This window comes from Miniopterus natalensis, chromosome 4, assembly GCF_054644295.1.
Source record: "Miniopterus natalensis isolate mMinNat1 chromosome 4, mMinNat1.hap1, whole genome shotgun sequence".
Lineage (NCBI taxonomy): Eukaryota > Metazoa > Chordata > Mammalia > Chiroptera > Miniopteridae > Miniopterus > Miniopterus natalensis.
This window is the reverse complement of record NC_142084.1, coordinates 57,026,188-57,040,697: the sequence shown is the minus strand read 5'-3', so window position 1 is coordinate 57,040,697 and position 14,510 is coordinate 57,026,188. Positions and strand designations below refer to the sequence as shown.

At 34.7% G+C, this 14,510-nt stretch overlaps 1 protein-coding gene across 1 annotated transcript in view; it reads left to right on the top strand.

Annotated features, from left to right (window-relative positions):
- The first annotated feature begins 44 nt into the window (after positions 1–44).
- Positions 45–14,510, top strand: part of FBXO8 (F-box protein 8) — a 38,636-nt gene continuing 24,170 nt past the window's right edge. Inside the window, exon 1 of the mRNA XM_016200288.2 lies at positions 45–261. The gene's annotated coding sequence lies outside the window, so the exon portion shown is untranslated. The remainder of the gene's footprint in view (positions 262–14,510) is intronic.

The window sequence follows — 14,510 nt, the reverse complement described above, 5'->3', positions numbered from 1 at the left end:
GGCAACAATAGGAAACGTCAAAACGCGGACAGTGGGCAGCCCTAGCTGCTGCAGCTTGAGGCGCGCCCAGTTTGGAGGAATCCAGTGCTGTTTCTGGGGTTCTGGCCGCCGCCACCTCCGCCGGCGTGGACAAGTAACGTTTGAACCGGCTTCTCCATGGCCTGGGCACCAGTTCCCGGCTGAGCCATTTTCTTTCTGGCTAAGAGCCCCCACCAAGAGGCCGATTCGTCGCGGCGGCGGTGGGGATCGCAGGTTGCTCAGGTACAGGCGTCAGCCTAGTTCTTTCAGCGCTCTCGCCTCTTTTCCCCGTACACTCCGACTTTTCTTTTCGGAAATAAAGAGAACCGGTGCTAGCTAGTTGGCAGAAACTTGCCAACCCGCAAGACTTTGGGACCAATGACAGTGCAAAGCATCTTGAGTGACAGCGGTGACGGCTTATTAAAATGAGCAGTCGGTGTCAGGAGGCGGGAGTAGGTGTGTTCCTTGTGTTTCTAGGCCATTGGGGTATAAGGTCAGCTTGGGACCTCAGGTAGTGACCCGGCTTCATTCTGAAATAAAGCGGAGAAACGGCAATGATTACTCTCTTCTAACCCAGGGGTGGTTTTTCAAGCAAAGTGGGTTTTGTTTGGTTTGGTTTTGGTTTTGTGTGCATAGGTACAGTTTTCGTTTCTTTGCACACTTTTCAGTAATATGAACGCAAACACAAGTAACGTCATGATAAATTGCCAGCTGCTTCAGTTGTCAAACTTTGGTTTTAAATTTGGTGGATTCTTGGTTTGTCCTCAATTCGTTGTTTCTCTGTGACTGGGCTTTAGTTTCTTACATGGTGGGTGCTCAATTAAATGTTATTAATTGGATGAAATAACAAATGATTCCTAATCCGCTCAGTCATTTAAGTTTTTGGTTTTATTTTTAGGTTCTGAATGTATGTATTAGTAATTTAACAATGACTCTACTTGTTTTAACAAGTGCAATTTATATTTTTAAGGATCCTAGGTGTTTCTATCCAAATCAATATATCATAACCTTTACCTATTGCAAGGTGGAGCTAATTTATGTGTTCCATTTCAGTTTTTCTTCTTTTAATGTTTGGCGTTTGGTAACCTTATTTCTAAGATAGAAGGGGTCCCCCTTCCCCCATCTAAGAAAGTGGTTTACAAAATTGAGCAGTATGAAGGATAAATTTTATTCTGTCTTTTCAGGTTGAGTAGGAAACGTCCCATTTTTATCCAGTTAACTTGACAATTTGTCTGATGAGATATTAGTTATCCATTGCTGAGAAACAAATTGCCCCCAAATTTAGCTGCTTAAAATAACAAATATTATCAAAGTTTCTGTGAGTCAAAAATTCATGTACAGCTTAGCAGAGCATGTCTGACTCAACATTCTTTCATGCAGTTGTAGTCAAGCTGTATCTGGGGGGCTGAGATGTCACCTGGAGACTCCACTGAGGGATAGAAGGATCCACGTCCAAGTGCACTCACCTTGTTATTGGCAGGCCTAGTTTTCTACCACATGGGTTTCCCCACAGGGCTGCCACACAGTATAGCGGCTGGCTTCAGTCTAAGAGAGAGCACCCAAGACTCTCTAGTCTTCTATAACCTAATCTCAGAACTACCAACCTAACACATCACTATTACCATATTGTTTGTTGGAAGTGAGTCAATAATCCAACCCAAAATCTATATGGAGAGAATTACACAAGGGCTTAAATCCCAGAATGCAAGGATCTTTGAAGCCATGTTAGAGGCTGCCTACACAGATACCCTGGCTGATAACTTTTAGGAGTTAATAGGTAGGAATAACGGAGCAGAAATGCAATCAAGAGAAATGCAGTCAGACAAGGAGGAATGCCAGATCATAAAGAAATAAACAAACTTGTATAAGCCTTATCCCTCTTGGGAAAGTTTTTTTTTTTTTTTTGTCTCTTTTTCCCCAACTAGTTATCTGAAGAGAGGCTTATTATTTTGCTTGGGAAACTGCCTGAGGGATGATGTGTATGAGAGGAATGCTTGTTTTTAGGGTCTAAATGAGCAGAGCATATCACAGCTGGAGACTGTGTATTCCTTACCCATTGCCATTTTATATGGTTGAAATTGTATCAAAACAGACATGAGCAAAGATAGCTTTTAAGGAGTTAAGAAGTTAGGAAAGGGTAAAGGAAAGGCTTTTGGTAGAAAGAATGTGGGTCAGTGACAGGCTTTATGGTGGTATGAAATCAAATGGGGATGGGAGATGTGTGTCTTACAAGTGGAAATGTGTCTTGTATGTCTGTTTTTAAGCATTATTAGGTGGCAGGTATCACCTTTTCTAGCATTACCTGGATACACATTACCAGCACAGCTTTTGTCAGTGAACCATGTAAGTTCATCAGAAATTAAAGTTGCAGGCTTCAGGATTTTTTGTGACACTATTTTGGCTGTGACCCACTGTAAAATTGTCTGTGCTTCTTCCAAGTTTGAAAGATGTTGTAAATCCTTATCTGTTAGTAAAGTATTATTCAAGTTTATCTTTTATCCCCCAGGGGCTTAATACCAGCCTGATAGTGTCAATTCTCAGATTGTAAACTTAGCTTTTAAATTGGGGCTCCCTATCAGGTTAACATACTTCATTTATAGTAGTTGGGGGCCCTTAGATAGCTGCAAAATTTTAAACAGATGCTTATGAAAGTAACACAGTTGAAATACTTTTACCCACAAAATATCTTATGGTAATAACTTATATATAAGCTAAAACATGAATTGTAATTTATTATATATGATCAGTTTAATAGGGAATGTGTTGTGTGTTTGTTTTGCTTTGTGTAGACTAAAATACTGAATTACCAAGAGAATGACCTCTTCTTTGATCATAGTACATTGAAATTAGTCATTCAAATTTATGATTGTAGAGTTCACTAATTAACCAACTGCTATGTACAGCTATCTGTTTATTTTCTACATCTTGATTCAAATTTGGAAACAGGCTAATCCCTTGACTGGCCTGTGATAATGCATCAAAATAATTAATATTGAAAGTCTGTGAAATATACATCTGACTCATGATGCTTTTTCATTGAACTACTTTGCTTAAAGTTGTAAAACAACTTTAATGTCATGCATCTACTTCTAAAAATTTATGTTCTCCATTTCTTTATTTTTTCTCATTATTTTGTTATTCTGACAAATTTATTGACATAGATTCTACACTAAGACTAAAATGTCCTGACTTGAATAAGTTTACATCATATTTGGGGGGCAAGTACTTTTGTGATATAGAGATGAGAAGAGAGATTTGTGGTTTCAAATTCAGGCAGCAGGTTTAGGCAGTTTAGCTCTGTGATCAGCAGTTTGTATATTCTTCAAGAATAGATTGTATAGGGTTTCATAAGCTGGTTGAAAGAAGGAGCAAGATTTTAGCAAGCGAGTCATGCTTGGAGAACCCCTATCTGCTCATACTGAGTAGTGAGTTGTAGAAGTCATGAATGTGGAAAAGAGAGATGGAAAGGACAAATGCTAAATACACACAAGCACACATCTGTCTCCATCACCTCTTCATTTTACCTTTTAAAAGAATTTTTTCTCATTTTATTTTTATAGAATCATAGAATTTTATAGCCAAAAGAGACCTTAGGGATCATCAAGTTCAAAACCCCATATTAAAGGCGAGGAAACTGAGACTTTGAAACTTAAGTGACTTGCCCAATCCTCACAACTAGTTAAAGAAGGAGCCTGAATCAAATCCATGTTTTGTGTAAGACTCTTCATTATTAGATGTTTTTTCATCTCATTTCTGATTTTCATCCTATTTTGGGCTTCCCTCAATATTCATTTTATTTTAATACATTGGTTTGTATAAAAGTAATTCAGTGAGAATTACAGCATTTGTTTTGTCTTTAATTCCACAACTCTCATAGGAATGGCCAATGTGGTTGGTGGGCATGGAGTGTGGTATGTCCAGAGGACGAGGGTTGGGATATGCAGCTGCTGATTATAATTGGGTTTGGTAAATAGTGACATTAAGTAAGAACCAGTGTAATTAAAAATAATGCTGGTGATAAGTATGATAAATGTGTTTTATTTAAAAGTTAAAACAGACAGTGGAACATTTTTTGCAAAAGAACCTGAAGAAATTAAATAAGCACACAATTCTCAGCTTTTTGGTTACATTTAACTGACACATCTTAATTTTTACATTTGTTTAGATGCCATTTGGTAACACTCATTATAGAGTCAAATTAAAGAACAGGAAAAAACCTCCAGAAAACAAAGTAATATTGTAAATCTTTGTGAATTAAAAAAAAGTACAACTGGTATGCCTTTTAGGAACAAAAACTGCTCTTGCAGGACCAGATCTTTAAATTTAATGAGTGGGGTTTTTTTATGTGTTTAATGTACCCTGTGACCTCTTAGTACTTAGCTGTTTCCCTTTTCTCCTTAGAAAGACCTCCTTGTCGACGTACCCTTCCTTCATTTCTCTACAGTTGTTGCTTTTCAATTTTAGAGGTGTGATTGGTTATCAGGTTTTTTTTCTTTCCTTTCCTTTTTTTTTTTTTTAATTCTCTACTCAGACTCTTCTAAACTACTTTGGTGGTCTGCTCTTTTGGAAGTAGAGAAATAAAGGTTGGGCTGACAAATTCATTCTAAATGTCTCATAGAAAATATTTTCTCACAGAATCTCCTATGTTCCTATGCCATTAAGTAACATCACATGATATCACTTAAATATTTTTAAAACCTAAAATAAAAATATAGTTGTTACTACTTTTTACTAGGGAAAAAAATGAGTATTTTCAAAGATACAAATAAGTGGATATCCCTCACTTTAAAATCTTAATAGAAACTGCATTTGAGAGATAACTCTTTTTGGTATACATTTTAGATCTCTGTCTCTGAGATAGGAAATTTCTTATTTATAAATTCCACTATGTAGACACTTAAGAAATATTGAAGAAAACTAACCATTTATAATGAGGATTTAAATGAGATTTTTATGTCAATCGTTGCAAACCAATGATTTAACCTTGTTTGCTCAAGAAGAGACTTATGGAATCAGTTAGCTTTAAACAAAAATATTTAAAACAGAATGCCTTTTTGATACCTCCAGCCTCCTTTAGAGTCTTCCCATTTTCCACTGTGCATTTTCTACCTGCATAATGTATAAACCATTCTTTATTACTTATAGTTGTCTCCATAGCATGTGCTGTTTGAATACTTAGTGTCATGGAGTTACTAAAAGCCTTAGTACAGTTACCCTTTCTTATAGAATAGTGCTTTATTTGCTGTTTAACTGTTACAAGGCCATGTTTTGACTAAAATTGCTTAATATTTTAAATACAAGCTTTATATTGGATACACCAACAGCTGTTAATAAAGTAATTTCTACCTTATTCTTTTGTAGAAATACTCTACCCTTTTGAAAAAAGACGAAACATTACAAAATACAGTCAATCCAAAACACCATCCCTTTTAGAAATGCAGCCATCTACAGGGAGTAAATAGAAAAGTATTATTGTTCTTAAAAACCAACTGATATAGTTGTTTGTAATTAATCTAATTTATACTGCCTTTTAGGTGGAAGTTGCTTTATGCTGTTTGCAACAAATTCCTTTAGATTAAAACTTTTCTTTAAAAAAAAAAAGAGAGAGAGAAAACTACATTGAAAATGATGTCAAAAAAAGTATGTTTCTCAGATGTTTGCATTAGAAAAAAAGAAAGTGAGGCAGGACCTACATACTGCTTTACCAATTAAAAGAGGCTTTTATATATGTTATGTTAGTTAAGGCTCATTAGCAACCCTATAAAATAGATAGGAGTGAATTCCCCTATTTTATAGGAAATAGAAGCTCAGGAACCTTGTTTGAAGTATTTACAGTCACATACCATATGGCATAATTGGAGCTCCAATTTTAAGTTCACCCTTCAGAGTAACAGTGTCAAGAAAACTTGTACCTATTTCTGTCAGACATTAGCATATCAATAGTGATTAAACACTATGGTAATACTTAACGCCAAAAAGGTATCTCTGTTATCACCGACCTTATTTACTAAACTCTGTTTTTATATATAGTGTATAAATCTAAGCAAAGTTACCTTCTACTTATTTTATATGTTAACTAGGGTTATTTCCTTCTCCTAGCAAAGGTAAATGGAATCTCTCCAAATTTCACAGATCCTAAATTAATGAAATTTAGAACCAAGATTGTGACTACTCAGGTAATTAAACCTGAAATAATCAGGTGTACTCTGAAATGGAAGAACCAAAATAGGAGTTATTTAAAAGAGCTTGAAGGGTGACTACAAAACTACCTCTTCCTGTAAACTACCTGTTCTGGGCTAGGTTCTCTAAGTTCATTGGATAAGTTATCCATTATTTTACCAATGAGGCAGATGAGGACCACAGACTACAGGCTCATCAGATTCTGTGTTGGAGTTTGAACCAGACTTTCTTTTCACATCAAAGCCTATGTGCTTTCCTCAAGAACAGTAGCCTGAAAGAAGCACAGCTGGGAACAGCACAGAATGGAGGTAATAAGCAGTGACAGAGGTGAAAGATGCCACACAATGATGAAGAAACAGATCAGACGGTAGATTGCCTTTGCCATCTGTAGGCTCTAACAACTCTGGGCGTGTGGTTTGGTGGTTAAGAATAAAAGCTGTGGACTCAGACCTGAGTTTGAATCCTAAGTCTTCTGTTTCCCATCTATCAGATCTCAGGCCAAGTTACTTAACTCCTCTGGGTCACTATTTCCTCAGCTACAAATTAGACTTACAATATTTACCTCTTAGGGTTGCTAGGAGGTTAAGATGGGATTATATACACATAAACTTTCACAGAGTTCTTGGCACAGAGTAAAAAATAAATGGTGGTTTAAAGTACAAAAACAATAGTTTAATATTTATATTATTGGATATGTAAATAAATATTATGTACAAAAGGAGGGTACACAGCCCAGAATTCCAAGTCTTAAATCACCACGCACAAAAAAAGTTAAAGGAGTGTTTTCCACCTCTCTTTAAAAGTTTTTCTCCATCTTCTGTAATGAAAATTTCTATCAAAAATGGCAAAAATAATTCTTATTGACTATTTTGATGTTTTCCTTGACGGAAGATTCCTACCACTCTTAGGCCAGCATGCTGAGCATTTATCTCCTTAGTTAATGGTTTTCAGTCTGTATGACACAAAGCCCTAGGGCAGTAATTCCTAAACTGAGTGCACATCAAACTCAAGAGTTTTTTCAAAATCATATGCCTGAATTCCACAACCAGTAGATATCTGTGTATAGAAAGTTTATAAGTTTAATAAAAATAACTAATGTATACCTTTTACTAAGATTCGCCAATTAAAATGACTTTGCAACATTGCTTTATCATTTTCTCTACATGGAGGTAGGTGTTACTGTTTTTCTGAACCATAGCCACTGTACAGTTGTCAAATTCAGGATATTTAACATTGATGCAGTATTTTTATCCAGTCTTTAGCCCATATATCTAGTTTTTCGATTATCCCCATAATGTCCTTTATAACAATTTTTTTTTTTTTCAATACAAGATCCAGCCCACATATTGCACTTAGATGTCATGTTTTTTAGTCTCCTTTAATCTGGAACTGTTCCTCAGCCTTTCTTTGGCTTTCCAGCATTGACATTGTTGAAGAAAAGAATTTGTCATTTTACAGACTTCATTTGGGTTTCTCTGATGTTCTTATGATTAGATTCAGCTTATATATTTTTTGCCTGGAATACCATATAATTCATGTTGTGTCCTTCTCAGGGTATCATGTCCAGGGGCACATGATTTCCATTTGTCTCTTAATGTAAATGTTAGTTTTGATCATTTTGCTAAATACAGTCTGATTTCCTAATTTCTTTTTGTAATTAATGAGTAATATGTGGGGAGATAACTTTGAGACTCTGTAAACATTTCATTCTTTATCAAACTCCAGATTCAGTATCCATTGATAATTCTTGCCTGAATTATTTTTTCTGAGATGGTTGTAAAATGATTTTTTTTCTGAATTTATTCTATCTTTATTTGTTGGCATATTACTGTAAGGGAGAGCTTTTCTTTTTCATTTATATTTGTATTTATTGATCATCAGTATAGAATCATGGATTCTTTTTTATGTGATGGATTATAATCCAATATTGTCCTTATTTTTATTTTGATGCCCAAATTGTCCCAGGTTTGGCCAATAGGAGTTTCTTTATGTTAGCTCCTAATGTCTCTTTTGACATTGTGCCATTGCTTTTGTTTTGTTTTGATTTTCTTTTAGTTCACTGGACGTTCATAATCCATATTTAAGAAACAGTTTCTTGGTAGCCCTTAAAGGAGTCCCAAGTGTACTGGGAAGGGGAAAGTTGGGAGAAAGATGTACCTTTCTACCATTTTCATATATAGCAGAGCTTCAGTAGGTTCCTACTTTAGGCAAGCCCTCAAAATGTCATATGTAGAATGTATGATTTTATAACTATGTCTATTTAACTTTTATTGAAGAGTCACTGGGTGAAATCAGGAAAAATAAACCAGATGATTGTTGTGTATTTCAGGCACACTTCAATGATCGCACATTGGATCTTTGAGGCAATAAAAAGTTGATATATAGATGTATGCATCTGTATAGGGTTCCCTTGCTCTGGTCCAATAGCCATTAAGCTGGGCCACTTGTAAATCGTAGTAGGAGAGGAGGGGAGTCCTTTCTCTAGGGTCATTCAATTTCTTTCGTGAGAACACATCTTCATTTTACCTAGATAAGAGGTTGAAATAGATGCCTAAGCATTGTAGACACATGAGGTATGTGTGTTGGTGGATAGATTGTGGCCTTTTGTTCCATACACGCACATTTAATTCTCACAAAAATTGTAAAGGGGGGTTTTTCATTACTGTGTAAGTAAGGAAACAGTGACCCAGAGACGTTAATCCTGCTTTTATTCCTCATTTTGATCTGAATTGCTCCCATGTTTTATACTGTGTTTTGGCACCCTAAAAGCCTCTTGAGGGTTCTGTAGTGTGCTTCTCTCTGCACTGTTCCAGACTTTTCTCCTCCTTCCTCTTCATGGGTTCATTAGTAACCACTCCGCCTTCCACTTTTATGTTACAGAAATCTGTTGAAATCTCATGTCCACTGATCATCGTGTTTTCCCTTTTCTTATAGTTTAGCTTCTACATTTTTTATTCCTTTTCTCTCATTTTAATAGAAGAGAAAGGTGATAAATATATGTGCTCAATCTTATATGTTAAACAAAAAGAAAAAGTTGATCATAAAAGATTTTTTTCAAAAGTGAGTTAGAACATTCTTTCTTCTATCTACTGTCCATTATGTTGATACATTATGTCAGTGATTTTCAACCTTTTTCATCTCATGGCACATACAACTAATTACTAAAATTCTGCGGCACACCAAAAAATGTTGTATTTTTTGCTGATCTGACAAAAAAATAGGTATAATTTTGATTCATTAACACTGGATGGCCATTGTGTTGGCTGTTGTCATTTTTAATTTGACAGTCTAAGGGAAAAGAGATCAGTGCCCCAGACTGAATAGTCAGGTATTGAATGTTTTAAAAATTCTTATGGCACACCGGTATGCTTCTTGCAGTACACCAGTGTGCCATGGCACACTGGTTGAAAATCTGTGTCTTATGTCATAAATCATGTTAATGAGATGGTACCCTACCATTTATATTTATCTTAGTTCTGGTTTAAAGCCTATTCCTAATATTATGAATGAATTGAAGTAATTTTAAAGCTCAGATATTAAAATTAAGCTTTGTAATACCAAAAGAGCTGTTTTGGAAGGAAAAGCACTAATGATGCATAATAACCCTACATGTAACATGCCTAAAATGTTGACAGGGAGTGGTACAACAGATCCTTTAGAGGTAATAGTGGCTGTTTGCTCCATAAATGATCTTTAGCTAAGCAAGAAGCTTCATGGTAAATATTTTCCAAAGACTTTATTTTTGAAAAATGCTGGAATCTTTCTAAAATCATGTTAATTTCCATTATGTCATCCTAGCTACCAGACCACAGCAGCATAGGAATTTAGGAATAGAAAGTTAGATATGAAGCGTAAGATATGATAACGAACACCAAAGTGTGAAATTTATATACATAAGATGAAAATAAAATAGCCCTCTATCTTTTAGCTGATGTGACACATTTATCCATAATACCACTGAGAATTCAAAGTCACTTAATTTGGTTACCAATCCCTGTTCAGAAGCCATTAGTGCCAGGCTTTTGAGTCTCCTATCCACTACCACGTTCAAGGAGTGCATTTGTGAGTAGTGCAGAATTGAACACGGATATTTGACCCTTAAACAAAGCAATATAAAATAGCTCTGAGACAGAGGGAGCATTGTTTACTACTGTATTTAAAAACTCAAAATTAGTTAAATTGATAGCCATGTTTGCACAATTCCAGGAAAATATAAATTCCTAAATCATACTCATTTTCCTTTTGGCCATTGCTTCATTTGCTATGTCATGCAATTTCAAAAGGAGTTCCAAGTTTTATTATATTTGCCTTAGTCATTCTTTGTAAAGAATTTAAACTTAACTAAAGAGTATCTATATCTTTGTTTATAAGTATCGATTTTTTTACCAGTCTGAAAAATAAGAAAATGTAAGTGTCCTAATTGCCTTGATTTTCCCCCCCCATAATTTTTTCATTCTCTGAAAAGAAGAATTTCAATTTTGATATCTTCTAGAGAATTTTTTGTTAGCATAATTTCTCCTCTGTATCCTAAGTAACTATGAAATTTTTGCTTATTTCTGTCAGATAATAAATAACGAAGTACTATTTCCACATTTGGAGACGAAGAGAAAATATCTTTGGTTTCATTTTGAAGCTCCTTAGAATTTTATTGGTCCTCTGAACATGATAAACTTTAAACAAAATAAATTCAAATTTGGAAGAAAATGCATAGGACATCTTGAATAGTATTAATTTGCAGTTCTCATTATTTGTAGATTTTGTATTAGTGAAGTTACCTACTCAGTAAATATTTTTATCCCCAAATCAATTCTCATGGCACTTTTCCAGTCATTCTTGGACATTTGCAGAGCTGTAAAATATTCGAAGCTGTGGAGGCGCACATTCCCAGCTAAGTTTGAATAAGGCAACACTCTGCCTTCTTGTTTTAGTTCTCATGTTGTAAACAAGTCTTTTCCGTGGTCGATTTAGTGCCACATTTTTCACACTTGTGCTGTTGTTGATGATTTTGTGATTTAAAATGGCCCCCAAGTGTAATGCTGAAGAGCTTTCTAGTGTTCCTAAGTTTAAGAAGGCTGTGATGGTGCTTTACAGAGAAAATACCTGGTAAATAAGCTTTCAGGATTGGTGAGTTCTATGTTAATGAATCAACAGAAACACATAATACAAGACTATGTATGATCAGCTGGCAAAAATGTTGTGTTCAGAGGCTCGCAGGAACTGAACCCTGTATTTCTGCTAGGAGCAATGATTCAGTGTTTGCTAATTCAGTGTTAGCAGTGGTTTTATAGAACTATACAAATTGACTTTTTTTATTTGTACATGAAACAGACTAATAATGTTCTTATAAAAGTATTGTTTCCAAGAAATAAATACCAAATGTTTTCCTCAATTTGTTTTGAGTGAACAAATAATCAGCAGTGATTTCATCACAAAATCCATATGTATAATGAAAGTATTTATTACAAATACAAAAACTTCCTTTTGTGTTTAACTTTTATTCAGTTTGAAACTCTGCCTAGTCAGTGATTCCACTATGCAACTTAATTTTTTTGACCAAATAATTGGCACAAATGACAAATTTTAAGAGTTTGAAATCATGCAAGAACTCAGCATGAAACTGTATTATAGTTTATATCTCTTTTTGCACCAAATGTTGAAGCTTACTAATGATAACATAAGGACCTGCTTTACGCTATTTCTATTGAGACTATCGTAAGGCATGCTGAAGTTTAAAAAATTTTTGTGAAACATAAGGCAGGATTTTTGTTTTCTAGGTGTTTTTTTTTAAAATTTGGTCATTGATATAAAATAATTGCATTTATGAGGGGAAAAATAACCATGGCTGAAATATCAGATAGGAGACTAAGAAATATGTATATAAGCCTCACCATGCTGTGCAAGTACCAACATGAACAAATGAGTTTATTTGGTGGGCAGAACATCAGGACAGTTGAAGTACCATTAAATATATTTTACCAAAGTGCTCATCATTTTTACTTTGTGAAAATATTATTTTGTCAAAACAAATTAATAGATAACATCTTAGTAGTTATTAGCTGTGGAATGAAACTTTATATGCATTATCTCATTTAATATAGCAGCCTTTTAGGCTCTAAGTATTATTGTTTTCCACATTGCATATGAAGAAACTAAAGCTTAGAACAGTCAAGTGAATCCCCCATGGTTCTGTAAGTAATAACCGGTGGAGTGGTTATTTAAACTCCTCTTTTCAACTCCAGAGTCCGCAACACTGCTCCCTCCATGACTTGCTTCACAACGCCTGCATTGGATATCATGTCCTTTTGAGAGTTTTATCATTTTTCTGACAGTTCCACCCACATTCCACATCACTGTTACTCAAAGGAAGATTGGGAGTGGGGATGGAATGCTATAAACACCCTTTCCTTTCTCCAACGGACAAAGTTATTATATTAATCTTTGTCAAGTGGTTTATTGTACTGTGTTCTTGCCCAGTTTCAACAACTGCTTTAAAAAAAAAAAGGAGTCCCAAAAGGACAATTTGCAGTATTATTTAACAGTAGGAGAATAGAAAATACAGTTTTCTTTGTCTGAATTATGTGTACATGAGCCTAAAACTTCTACTCTCCCCATCAAGTTTTTTTATTTAAGAACCAGCTGCTGGCTTTACCTCTTTCTACCTGCCGGATGCTTTCTGAATCACATTGTGCTCAAATTTAGTGATCCCCATTAAAGTCCAGAGCCTAGGGAAATCACCCTGAATCTGTGTTCCCTAGCAACGTCCCTGAGAGTAGCAACAGCTGCTTCACCATATGCCACCAGAAAGATGCTGTGGGGGAAATACACAGAAATTGATACTAAATGCCTTAAATCTTGAGACTTCAAATACCATAGTCACCGTGTTTGATTTTTTTACCTTTAGTTGTGCTAAAGCAAAGAGAAAGATAAGTTTAAGTATCTAACATGACAGGCTAGATGCTTAGCATTCAATGATGTTTTCAGATATTTTCTTGCTAAGATAAACACAGAAATAGCCAGGATGAAAATAAAATACCCTTATTTATAATTGTGAGTCTCAAAATGTTAAATATGTATTAAAATTAAGTTGTACATATGTTATAATATGACATATTTAAATATTAAGCAAACTTAAAATTCCTTGCAAATTTTTGTTGATATTCTGTATTTTTTCTGTGTTAATTATTTCATTCTCTGTTGTTTTGTCTTTTCCAGGATGTCATATAATTAAAGTCACATTAGATAACCTTTTCAGATGAGTTTCTTTCACTGAGTAATATGCATTTAAGTTTCATGCGTGTCTTTTTATGGCTTGATAGCCCATTTCTTTTTTGTAAAAAATTTTGCATTGCTTGGATGTACCACAGTTTATATCCATTCACCTACTGCAGGACATCTTGGTTGCTTACAAGTTTTGGTAATTATGACTAAAGCTGCTATAAATATTCATGTGCAGGTTTTTGTGTGGACATGAGTTTTCAGCTTATTTGGGTAAATAAATACCGAGGAGCATGAATGCTGAATTACATAGTAAAAGCAGGTTTAGTTTTCAAAGAAATAACCCACTGTCTTCCAAAGTGACTGTGCCATTTTGCATTCTCACATCCTTGCCATCATTTGGTCTTGTCAGTGTTTTGGATTTTAATCATTCTAGTAGATGTATAGTAGGAGCTATCTTATTGTTGTTCTGATTTGTGATTGCCTAATAACATGTGATCTTGAGCATCTTTTCATATGCATACTTGCTATCTATATATCTTTTTTGGTGCCATCCCTTGAGATTTTTTGCTCGTTTTTTAAGTGGGTAATTTGTTTTTTTAGTGTTGAGTTTTAAGAGTTCATTGTATATTTTGAATACCAGTCCTTTATCAAATAAGTGTTTTGCAAAGATTTTCTCCCTGTCTGTGGCTTGTCTTTTTATTATCTTAAAATTCTATAATAAAAATAAGAATTCAATTATTATAGCTTAACCACTAATAGAGAAACTACTACATTATTGTGCTTTGTGTTGTCGGGAGGAAAGGTTATCTTTTTTTCTCTGCAAAAAACAAATTTTCCCACATTTAAAAATCATTGTATTCCTTTTCCTTGTATCCCCCATCCCTTTATAGCTTAAGGTCCTGTAAGTCTAAGCAATTCACCATAAGGAGGAAGAGTGAAAAATTATCTTGGACTCTTTGTTTTCATCAACAAGTGACCTATTATAGTAGCTGTAATCCATACAATAGCTGGTAACTCAGTAAATATACACGTGGATCATGCCTTTGGGGAAAAAAATCTTTGATATCCTTTGAATTTCTACTCAGTTTTCAAAT